Source organism: Chelonoidis abingdonii, unplaced genomic scaffold, assembly GCF_003597395.2.
Source record: "Chelonoidis abingdonii isolate Lonesome George unplaced genomic scaffold, CheloAbing_2.0 scaffold0026, whole genome shotgun sequence".
NCBI classification, from domain to species: domain Eukaryota; kingdom Metazoa; phylum Chordata; order Testudines; family Testudinidae; genus Chelonoidis; species Chelonoidis abingdonii.
In genome coordinates, this window is record NW_027424287.1 from 3,190 (window position 1) to 21,679 (window position 18,490).

Sequence of the window (18,490 nt, forward strand, 5' to 3'; positions counted from 1 at the left end):
AACTCTCAGACAGGGCAGAACAATGAATAGTTCAGGCGCCCAGGCCCTCAGGCAGGGCAGGCACCAACCCGTCTAAAGCTCCAACATACGAACTGTCAGATTGGGTCAGACCAAAGGTCCATCTAGCCCAGTATCCTGTCTGCTGATGGTGGCCAATGCCAGGTGCCCCAGAGGGAACGAACAGAACAGGGAATCATCAAGTGATCCATCCCGTCGCCCATTCCCAGTTTCTGGGAAACAGAGGCTAGGGACACCATTCCTTCCATCCTGGCTAACAGCCATTGATGGATCTGTCCTCCAGGAACTTGTCTAGTTCTGTTTTGAATCCTGTTATAGTCTTGGCCTTCACACCATCCTCTGGCAAAGAGTTCTATAGGTTGACTGTGCGTTGTGTGAAGAAAATACTTCTTGTGTTGTTTTAAACCTGCTGCTATTAATTTCATTGGTGACCCCTAGTTCTTGTGTACCCTTCTGCAGGTGAAGCCTGCAACAACCAGTGCTGGTTTCAATAGCAAGGGGTTCCTTTCCCATCAAACAACAACAGAATGCTCAAGCCCCCACCCAGTAACCTGGGAAAAATTACACATCACCCTGGTGTCTCTGTGAAGTAATCTTCCCCACTCGCAAGTACAGAGTCTAAGCACAGAAAAGACTTTAAAATAAAAGGAGGGAAGTAACTCAGCTTAATTTGGGAAAACACCACAGTTGGGGACCCGGTGCCCCCACTACTGGCACACCGGATTCGTTGTTCTGACCGTGGAGAGAGACAGGCAACACCAGCAGGTCCAATCAAAAGCTCTTATGACAAGTGCACGCATCAATAGAGAGCAGCTCGTCTCCAGAGAGAACCAGCTTGCTTCTTTACACTAGCATATGATTTATAGACAGTCCCGTCGCGTCACAAATATTCATTTAGCAGTCCAATCCCTGTAAAACATGATTAATAATGAATAATACTGCTAAACAATTACTACACACACAGAATAATATGATTATGGAGTAATAATGCCTTAACAATCGCAAGTAAGCAAGAATGTAAGGGAGTCAGAAAGAAACAGAGAACAGAAACATGGAGTTTTGCCATTGTTCCTAACACAGTACATCTGGTACCCTGCCAGGCTTATGGTTGCCTAACTCTGTGAGAGACAGGCAACTCCCAGGCGTTTTCCACTTATGAATTACCCAGAAGCCTCTGTTAGCCTGACTTTGCTCAGGTTGGCATAACTGGCTTTGTGACATTTCCAGTTAGGCCTAACACCACTAACAGGTGTGGAAGTAGAGATGGGAATGAAGGGGATTTCAATGCAAATAGTGTAGTTTGTGAGCAAGTGTCAGGCTAGCTGTAATCCTAACAACGCGAGATTTGTAGAAGCGAGGATTGTGTGAGGCGAGTGGGAAAGAACTGTGACAGAAGTTGTTGCGACCTTGTGTTAGATAAGTATGGAATGTAGGTTAGAGTCTAAATTGGTAAGAAAAATAAGATATCAGGATGACCAATGTATAAACAAAATGCAACCGTTGTCTGTAACAAAAGGTATAAATGCTGCTGTAATTGTTTACCTGGACAGAGACCTGTTCTGCTCTCTCCCTCCATGCAATTGCTAGAGATATAACATATCTGACTTGCTGCATCCAACCTTAGAGTGAGAACTCTGTTTTTCTCTGACACAGGGTTCATAAACATAAACCATGAGCAAAAGACCCACCCCAAGTAAGCTGGCAGTGTCCTTTTCCCCTCGGGTGCTTAAGTCCAGCAACGTGCCTGTCCCTTCTCTGCACCCCACTCACAGTTGCTGTCCTTGGTCAGTGCAGACCCAGAGTTCAAAGGTGCATCTGCAGAATTCATCTCCCACCCTGGGTGGAGGTAAGGAGACACCTTACTTGCTCTGCTGCTCAGGTACTTGTCCACCACCCCTCTCCGCCAGCTGCCCTACTGGCCACTTGCTCTGCTCACTGTCTCACCAGCCACTCATTCACCAGCTGTCAGTCACCTTCTGCTGCCTCCTGCCTCTCTGCTGTGACCTCTTCACATCCATCTCTTAGTGATTTTCAGCTCCTTGCAGGCTGTGCAGAGACAGTGCCCCATCTTAAGTGATTTCAGCTCTCAGTGATGGAGCATTTAAAATAAGAAAAAAGGCTCCTAATGAAGCCTATTTAGCTCTTTCTTTGAAGAGTGGGGAGAAACAGGTCAAACCAACCTAGGGACAATCCATACATCTCCTAGCTAGAACATCTATCACATCCCTCTTATGTTCACAGGCGCTGGCATTCAAGCTCCTGGCTTAAGAAGGTCCTTTCAGCTGAAGCTGACCCCCCCTCGTTTGGGACAGGTTATGCACCGTCATGCTTCCTTGTAGTCCTACAATAATTACAACATTTCAGCAACAGCATTTCTCTACTTCTGCATTCAGTAATAAAGTGATTGGGACCTAACACCAGCCAAATTGATTACTTTGACACCACTTTATCTGCTGAATATCTAAGCAGGGCAGGAGCAAACTGTATTTGCATAAACACACCCAAGGTCTCTCCCCCTCCTAGGTAGCTATCAGGAAAACATTCATTCAGATCCTGTACATGCCAAAGTCACTGGGTACCCACCTCTCATTTCCCCCTTTTCTTCTCACAGCAGGGGCTGTGTGTGTTGTGTAGGGTCTTGGAAACTCTGCCACTCACAGTGGATCAGCAGAGAAGTTTCTTGAAGCAAAATGAGTGGGATTGTTTGGTTGTCCTTTCCCAATACCGGGGAAGGGCCGTGAAGAAATCAGAATACTGAGACTGACAGTCCCTGGGGCCAATGGAGAGAGGCCAGTGCTCCAGGTCAGCCCAATTGACAGGGCGGCCAGGTCAATGAGAGAGTCAGTAGCCCAGGGACCCATCCTTTGTGTCAGCTGGAGCTGCCTGAGCCAGCACAGGGCTGAGCTCAGGTTCTACCCACCAGGGGGCATCTGGCCATCCCTCGGTGTCAGTATCTGAGGGATGCTACAATTCGCAACACACCAATTTTGGTTCATTGGTTTCCGGTCCCACATTTTCTTTTTTACCAGGCATGATCTGAACACAGTCCTTTAGTTATATCCAGAGGGTCTTTTGGTTCGGATTAATTCAGTCTGTCTTCTTTTTGAACCTTTTCCCATCTCACACTTATTAATGTTTCCCTCCTGTCTGGTGATTTGCAGTTACAGAGGAAACACTTAATGACCTTATCACACAGGGTACAGATATGATAAATGAGATTAAAGCAAGCAGTAATTTACAAGCATTTCACAGAGTCATAGAATCATACAATATCAGGGTTGGACGTGATCTCAGGAGATATCTAGTCCTACTCCTTGCTCAAAGCAGGACCAATCCCCAACTAAATCATCCCAGCTAGGGCTTTGTCAAGCCTGACCTTAAAAACCTCTAAGGAAGGAGATTCCACCACCTTCCTAGGGAACCCATTCCGGTGTTTCACCACCCTCCTAGTGAAAAAGTTTTTCCTGATATCCAACCTGGACCTCCCCCACTGCAACTTGAGACCATTATTCCTTGTTCTGTCATCTGCCACCACTGAGAACAGCCGAGCTTCATCCTCTTTGGAATCTTAGTCCAAACACTAACCACACTCTTAATTCTAATCCCCATTGTAAACATACCAACACACGGGTGACCAGACTGGCTCCAGCTCTGTATCACCAGTGTTCAGTAGAGGCCCAGCTCCCCTCCACCCAAGGGCAGAGCTGGCTAGAGCCCCCTCCAACCAGTGAGTTCCAGGGGCTGGATGTTGTGACCCAGCCCTCCCGTCAAGGTGTGGAGCTGGGGACACCTGAGCCTCACTAACAAGGTTCCCTGGAGAACCATCCATACAAGGATTCCCAAATGCTCACTGACACTCCTGGCTTTACCCTCTCCCCATCCCTGAGTGGCAGGTTGGTGTCATTAGACCCCCTGTACTGCCTGAGATGGGGAGGGGCTTTTTCCAGGGATGCTCACACAGGAAGACGATGGTAGCCAAGCCGTTGCAGGCACAGACGGTGCCCGAGGCAAGCAACAGTGGTCCGTGCCCAGAGTGCTTAGCGCCAATAAACACACCAGGGTGGAGAAGCAAGCAAAGTTTATTTGAGATCTCAAAGCGATGCTGGGAGTCTTGGCACGCCTCAGATCCAGCACCCCTGATACAAGCAGGTTACCTTTTTTATACTTTACTTTTAGCTAAGCCCGTCCCTTCTTCCTCCCTCCCCTTTTCCCCCTTGTAGCAGTTACATTAAGCAGTTACACTAAACAGTTAATCAAAGCTGGCGACTACAAGTCTAGCTCGTTAGACCCACTCCTTTGAACTACTATCTTGTCCTGTCTTTCTGAGAGGTGTTTATTTTACTCCCTTTTGCCAGAAGTAAGCAGGCCTCATTACTTTTGCTCCGTACCAATTTGAGCTGCATTGCAACTGATAAGGCTGTTACACCTGGTCTTTCCCATCTGCCAGCCTCTTAGGTCGATTAGAGTTTAAACATGGAAAAACTTTTGCTCGCAACATGGAAGGACTTTTGCTCGCCTGAGGCCTAAAACAGGGAGACTTTATATCCTTATTGCCTTCCACTTTTCCAAATTACTTTGGGTTATGCTTAGTGACACCAACAAAGCCAGGAATGGAACCCAGGAGTCCTGGCTCAATCTTTTGTTGTTATGAATAGTGTTTGATTTCTATAGCACCAGAGATGTGTATGGAGCCCGTACCCCACTGGGAAGTGTGTGCTCTGTGTCTAGGGTGACCAGAGAGCAAGTGTGAAAAATTGGGACTGGGGTGGGGCTAATAGGTGCCTATATAAGAAAAAGCCCCAAATATCTGGACTGTCCCAATAAAATCAGGACATCTCATCACCCTATACATGTCCCTCTCAATTGCTGATCCCAAGAGTCTGCTACAGCTCTCAGCTAATGGCTCTTAGTCCTTTTGCTCTGGCTGTCCAGGATTCTGCTCCCAGCTCTGAAGGACAATGATGTTTACACAACAGCTAGACAAATCCCTGCTTTGAGGAGCTCAGGGTCTGAGTGGCGATGAGACCAGGAAGAGATGGGTGGGCCAGAAGAGGGGAAACTCTGGTTATTGCAGATATCTGGAGCGAAACCAAGTCCTGTCCCTTAGCCAAAAGGGCTGACCCATCCTCAGGGCCGGCTCTAGGTTTTTTGCCGCCCCAAGCAAAAAAAAGTTGGCTGCCCCCCATCCGAGCCCTGGGCTCCCGCCTGCTGCCCCAGCCCTGGGCTCCCCCCCTCCAACACTCCCTGCCTCCCCAGCCTTAGGCTCCCCCCCACCAGTTCCCCCCACCTGCACCCTCCTTCCGCTGCAGCCCTGGGTCACTGGTAACTTGCTCCCAGGGCAGGTCATTCCACAGGAATTCTGGATGTGCACAGAACACAGACAGGACTGGTTCCCATATGGTTACAGAGCTGCAGTAAAGTGGAACAATTTTCAGCTTGTGTGATTGGAGGATATCTGGATGCGTATTGTAAGACTGTCCTCCATAAATGAGGAAAAGTTGAGTTGCCTTTATTATTCTTTTGTTCCACTCTTTCTTTCTCTGGGGAATTTGCCAATGCAATATCACTGTCTGTCTTCCTTTTAAACAAACAAAAGGCAATGGCTGTTGAAAATAGCAATTCCAGTCCTAATAACCACTGGGAAGCATTTCTTGCTCAATTTTATCCCACTTTTTCTACAGCAAATTACAGTGGATCAGTATATTTGATCTGGGAGAAATGAAGTAACAGCTGCCCAAACTGAGCTTGAACACTCCTGAATTTTGAGGTGTTCAAATCTGGAAGGCAGGTGCTGGCTGTGTGTGTGTGTGGGGGGGTGCTGTGGCCTTCATGGGGGAGCACGGCAGCATGTATGCAGTAGCGTGTCTGGAGCTGCGCAGAGCCAGACACGCTGGTCTGAGTGGCACGGTAAGGGGTTTGGGGGTTTGGAGAAAGGGGGGGGAGTTCTGGGGGGGCAGTCAAGGGACAGGGAGCAGGATGGGGTTGGATGGGGCAGAGTTTCGAGGGGGCAGTCAGGGGCAGGGAGAAGGGGGGTTAGATGGGTCAGGGGTTCGGGGAGGGACAGTCAGGGGACAGGCAGCAGTTGGATAGGCATGGGAGTCCGGGGTTTGTCAGGGGACAGGTCTGGGGGGGTCAGGACACAGTCAGAGGGGCTGGATGGACGTGTCTACCTGGGGCCAAGAATGGGACCGAGGAGACACACACAGAACTGCACACTCAGGAGAGTTTATTCTTGTCGTGGGCTGCAGGCACTGAGGGGAAGAGAGGGAAGGGGCAGGTGTGTAACTAGAACAGAGACACCTGTGAGTGAAGAGAGTTTGCAGCTGGGGAAGTGAGATCTGGTCTCTCAGGGAGGAAGGGGACAGGGCCTCAATGCAGCAAAGGCATCGGAAAGTCTGGGATGTTGGCTGATCATGCCCAAGGAGCCCAGTTCTTTTGCATCCCAGGTGCTGAGGTTCCCCTTCAGGTGCAGGCGAGTGACTCCCCTCGCTACAGTCCATACTTGCAAACGTAGCCGTTTTTCCTGTTACAGACTTGATCGTTCCAGTTCTTAAAACCTAGAAGGTAAAACAGAAATCACTGGGGTGGGGGAAGGGCGAGTGGGGCCATTCCTGCCCTTACAGTGATCCCCCATGCACCTTGCTGAGAGAAGACCCCCGCCCCCAGCTCCTGGGCATGAGGCTGTGAGGATGAGGAGGCTGGAGATGAAGCCCCATGTGCCTCAGACACGGACAGTCTCCATTGTTCCCTAAGGAACACTGTGTCAGTGGAAGACCCTCTTCTACTGTGTTGGAATATGTCTGATGAGAGCACGAGGGGGCCTCTTGGAGCTAGATGTGGTGCATGCACACACTGACAGACAGTCCCTGCCCCAGAGAGTACACAGTCTACATAGACAAGAGGTGTGTAGGGAAACTGAGGCCCAGAGTGGGGAAGGTCACCCAGCAGATCAATGGCAGGTCCAGGAATAGAAGGCAGGTCTCTGGAGTCACAGCCCCGTACCTGTCCACTAGACCAGGCTGCCTCTCGATCTGTGACTGCTGTTACCTCCTCTCCCGGCCAACAACCTTCAAAAAGCCAGAAAGGAGAGCACAGAGTCCTGGCTAGGTGCCCGTGGGGAGACAAGCTCAGGAAGAAGGAAACCGGCTCGCTCTGTGCTGAATGAGCCGCCCCTACCTCCACCTCCTATACATGTGGGTTTGGGCAGGGCCCAGAGGCTGCATCTCTCCCCAGGGGACAGCACTATGGATTCGGGTTGGATTCGGGTTGACGAATTGCTGTGAATTTCACCCTCTTCCCCATTCACAGAGCCTCACAGCCCCGGGAGCGTTATTCAGAAATGGTTTTCGTACTTCAGCTATTAGCTGTGGGTGTGCAGGTCACATGGCATTGTTCCAGCTCCAGGATTGGATGAGTGACACTTTTATGTAGGAGACAGTGGGGGGAAATCTCCTGCCCAGTGTGAGTTTGTGGGGGAAGGAGCAGTCATGCCAACGCTGCTGAACACTGAGACTCAGGAGCATCAGATGGGCCCATGCCACCCTGAACACACCCCATCTCATCTGATCTCAGAAGCTAAGCAAGGTCAGGCCTGGTTAGTACTTGGATGGGAGACCTCCTTGGGGTATTGGGTGCTGTAGCCTAGCATGGCCCATGAAGAATGAGTCTTTCTTGAATTAGCAAGTGAGCTTTCCCTGTTCACCCAGCTCCATGTCCTACTGCCAGACAAGGCCTTAAGCCCTGCTCCAGCCCCCTACACCTCTCCAGCAACATGGACAGCAGGAAGCTTGTAGAGGGGAACCCAGCAGAGACAGCTGCCCTGCCCAGCATAGGGGACAGACTGGGGTGTGGCTGAAGCCCCTGTGCTCAACCATCCAAGATGTTACTGCCACTGTCAGAGCAGCCCTGAGGCTGCTCTAAATTTTCCTGAGGCCAAAATAGCTCCCTGGCTGCCTCCAGAATCAGGGTGGCAAAAGCAACCAAGGCACCACCCAAAGAGTCCCTACATGGCACCTAGTAGGCAATAGCTCTGCTCTGGTCTTTCCCTTTAACTGATCATCTGGGACTAAATGTACTGGATGGCCTGCTTCTGACTAGAGCTGAGCCTCAATCTGGGACACATGGGGAGGAATTTTCGGGTGAGATCAGGGGAGAGAGAGCAGCAGTGTGAGCTGAGGGAGTGAGGCAGGGTGACAGGACAGGAGGCCATGCTGCAAAGAGAGCTGGAGTGTGTGGCCAGGGTCCTGTCTTGGCCCCTTGGTTGGTGCATGTGTGTTTCAACTGTCTGCTTACTCTTGTAGCTCACCAGCTTACCTGTCCCTTTCAGCAGCTCAATGCAGTACTCGCTGTCGTTCAGGTTATATGGTTCTCCAACATTCCATCTACTGTAGCGATACAGGGAGCCATATGTCCATGTCCAGCGTCTGTTCCGCAGAGACAGGGGAGAAAGGTCATGGGGTCCCGGGAAGAAGAGACCTTGGTGACAAGGCACCATAGAAACATCTAAACCCAACACAGAAGTGCCCCACCCAGGCAGTGGGAGAGTCGGGGAAGGGCTGTGGGAGAGTTGGTGGGGAGAGGCCAGCTCAGGGGGACGGGACCTGGAGTCGCTGATCTAATAGTAACACTTAGCACCTTCTACCTTCAAGCCCTTTGCCTGAATTAACTACTTATCTCATGATGGAGCAGAGTCACTCTGGAGTGTGTTCTAGTCCCTAAACCCCATGGGCACGGCCCCCCGGGGGGCACTGCTGGTTTCTCATCCTATGTAAGCAAAATAAAAATGCGTCTGTGATGGAGCTGCTGGATGGGCCAGTGAATGGGACACGGGGCCTTTTTCCCTCCAGTGGGCTCAGCGTCAGTCTGACCCCAGTTAGCAGGACTGGGTAGCTCAGTAGAATCAGAGAAGGGGACATGGGGTGTCTCACCTCTAGGAGTGCTGGCTCTGGCCTGGCCTCAGCTCATGGGGGGACTAGCTGGCTTTGGGGTTAGAGAACTAGTGCCCGTCCATTGCCAGGCCTGGGGGAGCTGGAGGGCTGAGGACACTAGAGAAAGGGATACAGAGCCTCTCACATCTATCGCTCTGGGTCCAGTCCAGTCTCAGGTCTGGGGCAGGGGATCCAGGAGCTGAGTCTGTGTATTCAGGGAGCCTCCTGACCCCAGCACCTTCCTGTGCAGAGGGGAGGGAAAGAAAACTGATGGAGACAAATCTTCAGATGGAGCTTGATAGGTTTACGAAGGGAGTGGTGTGACGGGGTTGCCGGCCATAGCACGGGCTGGACTCAGTGACCCTGGAGGTTCTTTCCAGTTCTATGTTCATAATGGCTCCTTCCCCCTCTGGGGCCCCTTCCCAGCCTGTGACCGCTCCCCCTTTGTCTCCCTGCCGTAAGGAGCTGGGGGCTCTCCTAAGGAGAACCAGGCAAGGACGGGATCCCCAAGCTGAGGGAGCGGCCAGCAGTGTCTGGGACAGTGCATAGGTCACTGGGGAGCAGAGGCTCAAGTCTTGGGCAGGAAAAAGTTACTAGAAAACTTGTTGAGAGTGGAGTGGAGACGGGATGTGGGGTGCAGGGGGAGGACACGGCACATTGCATGAGCTGGCAGGGGGAAGGGAGATGGGGCGGTAACTGGAGAGGCAGGTGCAGGTCAAAGGTCAGTTTGATGATGGGGAGAGCAGGGCCTGGCTGTATTTAGAAGGGAAAAGCCAAAGGAGAGTCGGAGCTTATGGAAGGATGGAGATGGAAAGGGAGCGGGAGGGCAGGGGTTAAAGGTGGAGTGCAGATGCGAGACCCTGGGAGTAGGGGAGGGAGATCCTGGCAGCAGTGGCGTAGCCAGGTTTTCAGTGTAGGGGGAGCAAACATAAAAAAGGCGCCCTCCCTTGGCTCCTCCTCTGGCCACGCCCCCTTGGCTCCTCCTCTAGCCACGCCCCCCGACCGGACCCCCACCCTTCGCTCACCTTCCGTCCTGCACCACCGCCTGTCCCCGGCCTGCTCCCAGCACTGGGTGTGCTCCACGTGGGGCTCGCCAGCCAGGCGGCCTTAAAGGCACAGGGCCCTTTCGCCTCCTCCCGCCTGCCGTATTAGCAAGGGGCGGGGAGCACTTGGCCACCGAGCCCGGAGCTGAGGAACCGGCCCCCTCGCTCCTCCGGTCGCGTCTGCCGCCCCCACAAGGCTCCTCCGGCCGTGCTGCACCGCTTCCGTGCCTGCCGCCCTGAGGGGAAGCAGCTGCTTCCACTGATCCCTGCTAGCTACGCTACTGCCTGGCAGACCCTATGAGGACTCAAGGTCTCTGCACAGCCCCAGGGAAACAGAGTCATGGGGGTGAGGGGGAATAACTACCAGAGGCAAAGCAGGCTCTGGGCACTCACCTGTCGAGGGTCGTGCAGCCCGATCCAGACGTGACCCGTGGCACCTGACTCTGTGATGTATCTGGCCACTGTGTTCCCTTCTGCCTTAGTGATAATGGAGGCGAGATGGGCCCCTTTGCGGTGATACTGACACTGCACCTGCAGCAGGGACATCAGCACGGCCTGTTACCCCCCTGCCGGAGGATGCGGTTTGGCACTGGTGTGGTGTCCTGCCCCACCAGGCTGCAGCAGGAGCAGGGACGGCTGTGAGGGGAGAGGGCCCCCTCTCGGTGCCTCTTCCGGAGCCCCAGGGCCTGGCACCAGCCATGTCACTTCTGCAGCCTCCCCACCTCACCTCTGCAGGGGTACACTCTGGGGCCATTGGTGGTGTCACCAAACCCCTCCAGCCCCTGGCCACTAACCCACCCTGCCCCTAAGATCCCTGAGAAAAGTCTCGTACCTCAGCCTCTGACCAGGACACCTCTTCGGGGAAGAACGCATAGCAGTGGCCTTGGTAGAAGAGCCATTCAGGGGGACAGGATGTGGCGCCTATTCCTGATCCGAGAGAGGGGATGGGAAGGGGAAAGAGAACAGTGTGGTGAGAGGCTGTTTCAGAGAAGAGAATGGGAGCAGAACTGCCGGCTGTCATCCTTCCAACTTCTCCAGATCTCCCCAAATCCTGTGAACATTTGCCTTCTGTCAAAATGGCCACTATCTCCTATGACTTTCAATGGGACTGAAGCCAGTCAGTTAAACCAGCTGCCACTTCCTTGCCCCCTTTGTCCGTGGCAGTGCGGCTGTCCTACTGAAAATTACCACTGTCTCCTCTCCAAGGGGGCAGGAACTGGGCTGTCTTCCAGGAAGGTGATCTGTGCGGGAGCACTGGGGCACCTGATGGGGAGGGGTATCAGGGGGTTGAGTCAGAGGACACAGGGGACTGTGGGGTGAGGATGGAGAGCACTGGGTGTCATGGGGACACCACATACTGATTTGCCAACCTAGTGAGAAGGGTTTTGAACTAGGTTCAAAAGGGATGGGTGACAAAATCTCACTGCTGACCTTAGTGGAAGGCTAAATGTTGGCGGGGGAGGGGGGAAGGAAAATTACAATGGGGTCATAGGAGCAACAAGAGGGAAACTGTGCAGGAATCTGCTGTACATCTCAGATGTCTCTACACAAATTCAAGGAGTATGAGGAATACATGGAAGAACTGGAAGTGTTAGTATAGAAGCTACATTATGGCTTAACTGGTATGAAAGAGACTTGGTGGGATAAATCTCCTGACTGGAATATTGGTAGGGAGAGGTATAGCTTGTGCAGGAGTGACAGGCAGAGTAAAAAGGAAGAGGTATTGCATTAGACATCAGGAATATTCACTTGTTCCGAGGTTCAAAAGGTGAGAGGCAGAGCAACTGAAAGTCTCTGGATAAAGATAAAAGGGGAAAAAAGAAGGTGATGTCATGGTAGGGGTCTACTCTAGCCCACCACATCAGGAGGAGGATGGGGTATTTCTAAAACAAATAACAGAAATCTCCAAAAGACAAGACCTAGTACTAATGAAGGGACTTCAGCTTCCCAGATATCTGCTGGAAAAACAATGTGGCAAAACATAAAATGTTCAAAACATTCTTAGAATGTATTGGTGGTAACTTCTTATTTCCCAAAGTGGAGAAAGTACATAGGGGAAAAGCCACATTAGACTTAATTCTGACTAACAGGGAGGATTTGGTTGTGAATCTGAAGTTTGAAGATAATTGGGTGAAAGTGACTGTGAAATGAAAGATTTCATGATTCCAAGGAAGAGTAGGAATTACAGCAGCAGAATAAACACAATGGACTTCAGAGAAGCTGTCTTTAACAAACTCAGAGAACTGGTCAGTAAGGTCCCATCAGAAGAAAATCTAAGGGAAAAAGGAGTTCAGCGAAGCTGGCAGTGTCTCAAAGAGACAATATTAGAGGTGCAACAGCACATTAGCTGGATGCAAAGGAAAAATAGGAAGAATATCAAGCCATCAGTAAGAGGCTATCAGGAGCTCTTCAATGACCTGAAAATTAAAAAGTTATCCTACAAAAAGTGAAAACATGGACAAATTGCAAAGGAGGGGCACAATAGAATAGCACAAACAAGCACAAACAAAATCAGAAAGATTAAGGCAGAAAATGATGACACCTAGAAAGGGACATAAAAGGCAATAAGGAGGGATTCCATAAACATATCAGGAGCAAGACAAAGATGAAGGAAAGTGTACATCTATCACGTAGCTTGGAAGGAGAGTTAATAATGAACAATATCAAGAAGGTGAAGGTGTTTAATGCCTATTTTGTTTCAATCTTCACTAAAAAGGGAAATTGTGACCAGGTACTTCACATAATTAACATTATCAATACGAGGGAAGGAACACATGCCAAAATAGGGAAAGAACAGTTAAATAACATTTAGGTCATTTATATGTTTCCCAGAGGCAGAGCCTGATGAAATTCATCCTAGGATACTTAAGGAAAGATCAAACCATGCCAAGCCAACCTAATTTCCTTCTTCAAATGGGTTACTGGCCCCATAAATGGGGGCAAGCTGTGGAGTTGCTATCTCTTGATTTTATTAATGCTTTTGACAGTCTCACATGATGTTCTTATAAGCAAACTGTGGAAATGTGATCCAGATGAAATTACTATAAGGTAGGTGCACAACTGGTTGAAGGACCCTACTCAAAGAGTAGTTATCAATGCTTCGATGTCAAATGAGTGGGACACATCTAGTAGGGTCCCTTGGGGGTCTGTCATGGGTCTGGTACTGTTCAACATTTTCATTAACGACTTGAATAATGGACTGGAGATTACACCTACACATTTTGTGGATGACAACAAGCTGGGAGGGGTTGCTAAAACTTTGGACAGGATTTGAATCCAAATGGTTTTAACAAACTGGAGATTTGGTCTGAAATCAACAAAATGAAATTAAATAAACATAGGTGCAAAGTGTTTCATTTTGGAAGGACAAATCAAATGCACAACTATGATATGGGGACTAACTAGCTAGGCGGTAGAACTGCTGAAAAGGATCTGGAGTTTATAGTGGACCACAAATTGAATATGAGTCAACAATGTGATGCAGTTTAGAAAAAGGCAGATATCATCCTGAGGTGTTGTAATGGGGTATACAAACCCCACACTGGGCAGCCAGGGGTAAGGACATGCCACCCCACCCCACCTGTAGGAAATGGTCCAACTGGAGGAGGAGTTAAAAGGCAGGGCAGCAGCTCATTTGGTGGCAGAGCAGGGAAGAGAACAGACCTGAAGCTCCAGCAGAGGGAACCTGAGCTGAGAAAAAGGCAGAATCTCTCCCCAGGACACCTGCCCAAAGGTCACTCCCTGAGGGAAGGGAGGGCCTGTTCCAGAGGCAGCCTGGGAGGGAAACATTCCCCTCTCCCTCTCCTATGGACTCTGAGTTTTGTTAATTCCCCTGCATTTGGCTTGGACGGCCCTAGAAGGGGATCTGGCCCAGGATGGGGACCTTATGGCAGGAGCAGGCAGTTGACCACCTGAGAGAGGAAGAGAGCTACTCTCTGCATGCAGCCACTGAAAGGTGCCTGGGGGTGAGCAGGCACCTTTCATGCTGCCCAAACCTGGACCCCGACCTTGTGCCTATTGCAGGGGGGTGGTATGAAGTGGCCCAGGGAGGGCAGCCTTAAGCAGCCCCTTCTGTCAGATCTCTGAGAGCCCTCAAAGGGCCCTGAGTCGGAGCCTCATGAAGGGGGAGGGCCTAGACTTCCCTGCCAACAACCCCCTGCAACTCATGGACCTAAGCCCTGACTACTAGGGGATGCTTCCCTACCAAAGAACCCATGAGTGAGGACTGTCATAGGTGTGTTCACAGGGGTGTTGTGTGTAAGACACAGAAAGTTATTGTCCTGATCTACCTTACCACTAGCAAGGTCTCATTTGGAGTTCTGTGTCCAGGTCTGGGTGCTGCACTTTCAGAAAGACGTGGATAAGATGGAGAGAGTCCAGAGGAGAGCAACACAAATGCTAAAAGGTTTAGAAACCTGACCTGTGAGGGAAAGGTTAAAAAACTGGGCATGTTCAGTCCATAGAAAAGAAGACTGAGGGGTAACCAGAGAACGATCTTCACATATGTTACGAACTGTTATAAAGAGGATTGTGAGCAATTGCTCTCTATGTCCGCTGATGTTAGGATGAGCAGTAATGGACTTAATCTGCATCTGGGGAGATTTAAGTTAGGTATTAGGAAAAAACTTCCTAACTCCCAGGGTAGTGAAGCTCTGGAACAGGCTTCCAAGGGAGGTTGTGGGTTCCCTGTCACTGAAGGTTTTTAAGAACAGGTTGGACTAACACCCATCAGAGATGATCTAGGTTTACTTGGTCTTGCCTCAGTGTAGGGGGCTGGACTAGATGACCACTGGAGGTCCCTTCCAGCCCTACATTTCTGTGATTCTCTGATAGCTGAGGGCCCAGAGAGGGAAGGGAAGGCAGAGAGCTACTGACAAATGGGTGGAGAAGGGATTAGGAGTATGTGGAGTGAGTGCAGAGATTTGTGGGGTTAAGGAAGGGGTGCCGGGGGAGAGAAACACTCTGTGGGTCCCAGTATTTTCGTTGGAGGGGAGGAGGATGGAAGAGTTTGAATTATCCCAAAAATGAAGGATCAAGTTTACGAAGAGGCGCCATTTTGAGCCCAATGAAAAGATGGATGTTACTTGTTTGGGATGTTATTGGCACATTCTCTTCCCTGGTTGGGATGCCTCCCCCTCGCTCTGGGGAGGAAAGTGACCCCATAAGCAGGAACAGGGAATGGGGGTGGGTTTAGTTCACAACCCGTCTCTTACACTCAGCCACAGCAGGTCTCAGGGATTCCCTCTGCACTCAGAGCCAGGGGCAGCAGGAAGCGGTGGGGTCGGGATTGATGGGTTTGGTGAGGAAGGGCTCTGGGGACCCAGCTGTGATGGCTGCTGCTACTCTGTGATGGGGCTGGGGGTCCCTGAGTGAAAAGAATTCACTTTCCATCGAGGGCAAACAGAGCCTGGGGTCTCCAGCTCTGAGAGATCGGGCAGGGACTCACCCTCCAGCGAGGGGTTAAAGATCAGGCAGCAGAGGAGGCAGAGGCTGAAGTAGGCAACTGGCCCCATCTTCTCACTTTGCCTGGTGAGAAAACACACAAGGGAGATGGGGTCATGAGAGCCTGAGACAGCCCCTAGAGTGACCCCCACCCCATCCCTCGTGGGGCATTTCAGTGCTTTGGAGCTGGGGCTGTTTGCTAAAGGGCCTGGCTGGGCTGGAAGGGCCCCGAGAGGGATCCCCCAGCCCGAGGGGATGCAGGTTGAAGCCCATCTACCTGGTTCCAAAGGGCCCTTCTGCCTCTAGCCCTGACTGAGCTATGCCCCAGGGGCAGAACTGGACACCCGGCAGGGAGCCAGGTCCCAGCTCCTCAGTGGCTGGGCTCTGCAGGCAGCAGGGAGGTTGGGGTCACTCAGATGGGACGTGGGTCCCAGGCAACAGGGTCCCATTTGCAGAGCAAAGTGGTTCTCAGAAGGGGCATTTACCATCTCCCGCTGTCCCTCTCTCCCCAGTGCTGGGGCTGGCAGGTCCCCTCATTAGCCACCTACATGGAACGTGGAGGGAGGGCAGAGGTGGCAGGAAGAAAGAGTTTGGAAGAGGCCCCAGTGCCACCAGGATGGAGGCCAGTCTGTGTGCACGTGGCTGGAATGCCAGCTGCAGGTGCAGCACCTCTGCAATAGTTCTCTGACTAGAGACCAGTTTAGTGTTAGAAACCTGGAGCCTCTCAAGTTATCACCCAGCACCTGGTACATGAGACACCCACTGACTCCACTCTGGGGCCTTTCCCCTACTAACAGGTGTTTGAATCACACTCATATTTCCAGCTCCAGAGAGACCAAGTGTCTGGAAAGCCAACACTGTGTGTTTGGGAAGGGGTGATAGTTGGTATCCCCATGGCACCATGCCAGGGAGAAGGAGGCCAATGGGAGAGCTGCCTGGCAGAGTGATGCTCCATTGGACTGGACACAGGACTGGATGTTGGGCCCAGCTCTGGAGGGGCAGAGCGCTTGGCAGGGCTCTGCAGGGCGTTAGGGTGCTGCATGCAGAGCTGTGCTGGGTGGGAGGAAGGGGTGAGACAGAGACGGCCCCGGATTAGGGGACTCACATGCACCCCGCCCCCCATAACGGATCAGCTGCCGCCAGCCACCCGGAGCAGGAGGAGAAAGAAGCTGAAGCAAGCCAGGGTCTCACCTGATTCTCTCTTTGCGTAGCCGCTCTGGTGCAAGGTCAGATCAAGTGCAGCCTGCAAGGGACACTGGCTGTGCCTGGGGCATTTATAGACCAGTCCAGGGAAGGGGAATGGGGAACCAGGTGTCAACATGCAAATCTGACCAGATGGCAGATACAATCATTTAATGCCAAGGCAAACAGAGATAAGAGGAGCCTTGACACACCCATCCACTCAGGTGTGAGCAGGAGAAAGTGCTTGGCAGGGCTCATACAACAGATAAAATAAAAGCTGCTCCCTCTCCTCTCGTCGGTCAGCGCTGAGGTCAGTGTGGCTGTGGGGAGCCATCGTGCTCTGGCCTTGACTGGCCCAACTGCTCGCGTCCATCTTGTCCCATGGAAAGTTCCAGGTAGAGCCCCAGGGACTATAAATCAGCTGGAGTCCCCCTGAAGTCAGTGAGGGGATCCCCAGTGGGTGCAGGCTGGTGTGGGGCTACTGGAGTCCTTGGGGTCAGATGCCCAGTGGGTGGTTGTTGCTCAGAGCTCCGCTGGAATCACTGGGGCTAGAACCCCAGCGGGTGTGAACTGGCCAGAGCTCCACAGATGTCATAGCCTCGCACCAGCTGGGGCCTGGCCCCCATCAGTGCAGGGTAAAGTGGCAATTCCCAGCCCTCAAGTCCAGGGAGCACTCGGCCCGTCACGTGCCCTGTGCTTGGCTCATCAGCGCCCTGCACTGGGTGTTGTCGTTTACACCTGTGCAAGGAGACTGGGAAATGCACCATCCTCCCTGGGCAGCGATTTACACGTACCGGGCCCTGGTGTAAATGGTGATGTGTGGGGCCAGAGGAAAGTCAGTCCCAGGAGGACTGGAATATAACTTGAGGGCACAGCCTGTGGCCGAGGTATTGGCCCTGTAATGGGCTCCCCACGCTCCCTAGTGTCTGTCTCTCTGCTGTATTTCAAGATAATCCATTACCCTGGTATCTAGGTGCTGACCATGACCCAATGAAAGCACCTGAAGTGACTGTGTTCTCACATGTCTGTGGTTTGGCTGCTTATATCTGGGGTTATTCATTGTCTCTTTAATATGGTCATCATGGCTCCTGTTACAGTGTGTGTGTGTTGGGAGGGCTTTTGCCACAGTTCAGGTTTTTATCATGCCCTGATGCAGGGTGTGCCATGTGGAGTTTGTATTGTCCTAGGTTGCCGTGTGGTATCAAGTCAAACGCTTTGCAGAAGCCAGGTATATGACATCAACCCTGTTACCTTTATCAACCAAACGTGAGTGCATCAAAAAAAATCTCAGGTTAATTTGACAAGATAGTTCCGGGCTGGGTCACACTCTAGTGAAAAGCTGCAGAAACTCAGAGTTTCCTCCGACTGTTTGGGAAATCTGAAGACCCTGCCATTAGATATTGATGGTTTATTTAACTCTCTCAGGTCTTTGTTCCATCTTTACTAAAAGGCATCAATGCATAGCCAATGCTTAAATAACAATAAGTCATAATTTTGGGCCTTGGTCCCTACACAGTCATGACAGGATTAAGGGAGATCCAGTCTGAAACAAATGATCCCCACTCTGGGGCTCCGTTCTCTCCGGGAATGGTCAATTACGTTTTTATGAACACTGTGCACTTCAGTTTCCTACTGGCCTTTGTATTGTTACTCACTGGGTGCAGAGGGGTTAAAATGCTTCCCTTGGAATGGAGGGAAGGGAAGAGGTGTTTGACTTTCGTACCTCTCTGGTTGGAGACCAGAATCATGAACATGAACGGACTAGAACCTACATAGGTGAGAGGAGGATCGGGCGATACAAAAGGAGAGCCAAAGGCCAGAGCACTAACACTCACTGAATGACTGGGAAGTGGAGGCAGGCTGAATACGTGAACTCAG

General features: G+C 51.4%; 1 pseudogene; it reads right to left on the reverse strand.

Moving 5' to 3' along the window:
• Positions 1 to 8,083: 8,083 nt before the first annotated feature.
• Positions 8,084 to 16,704, reverse strand: LOC116838891 (C-type lectin-like; annotated as a pseudogene).
• Between the last annotated feature and the right edge of the window lie 1,786 nt (positions 16,705 to 18,490).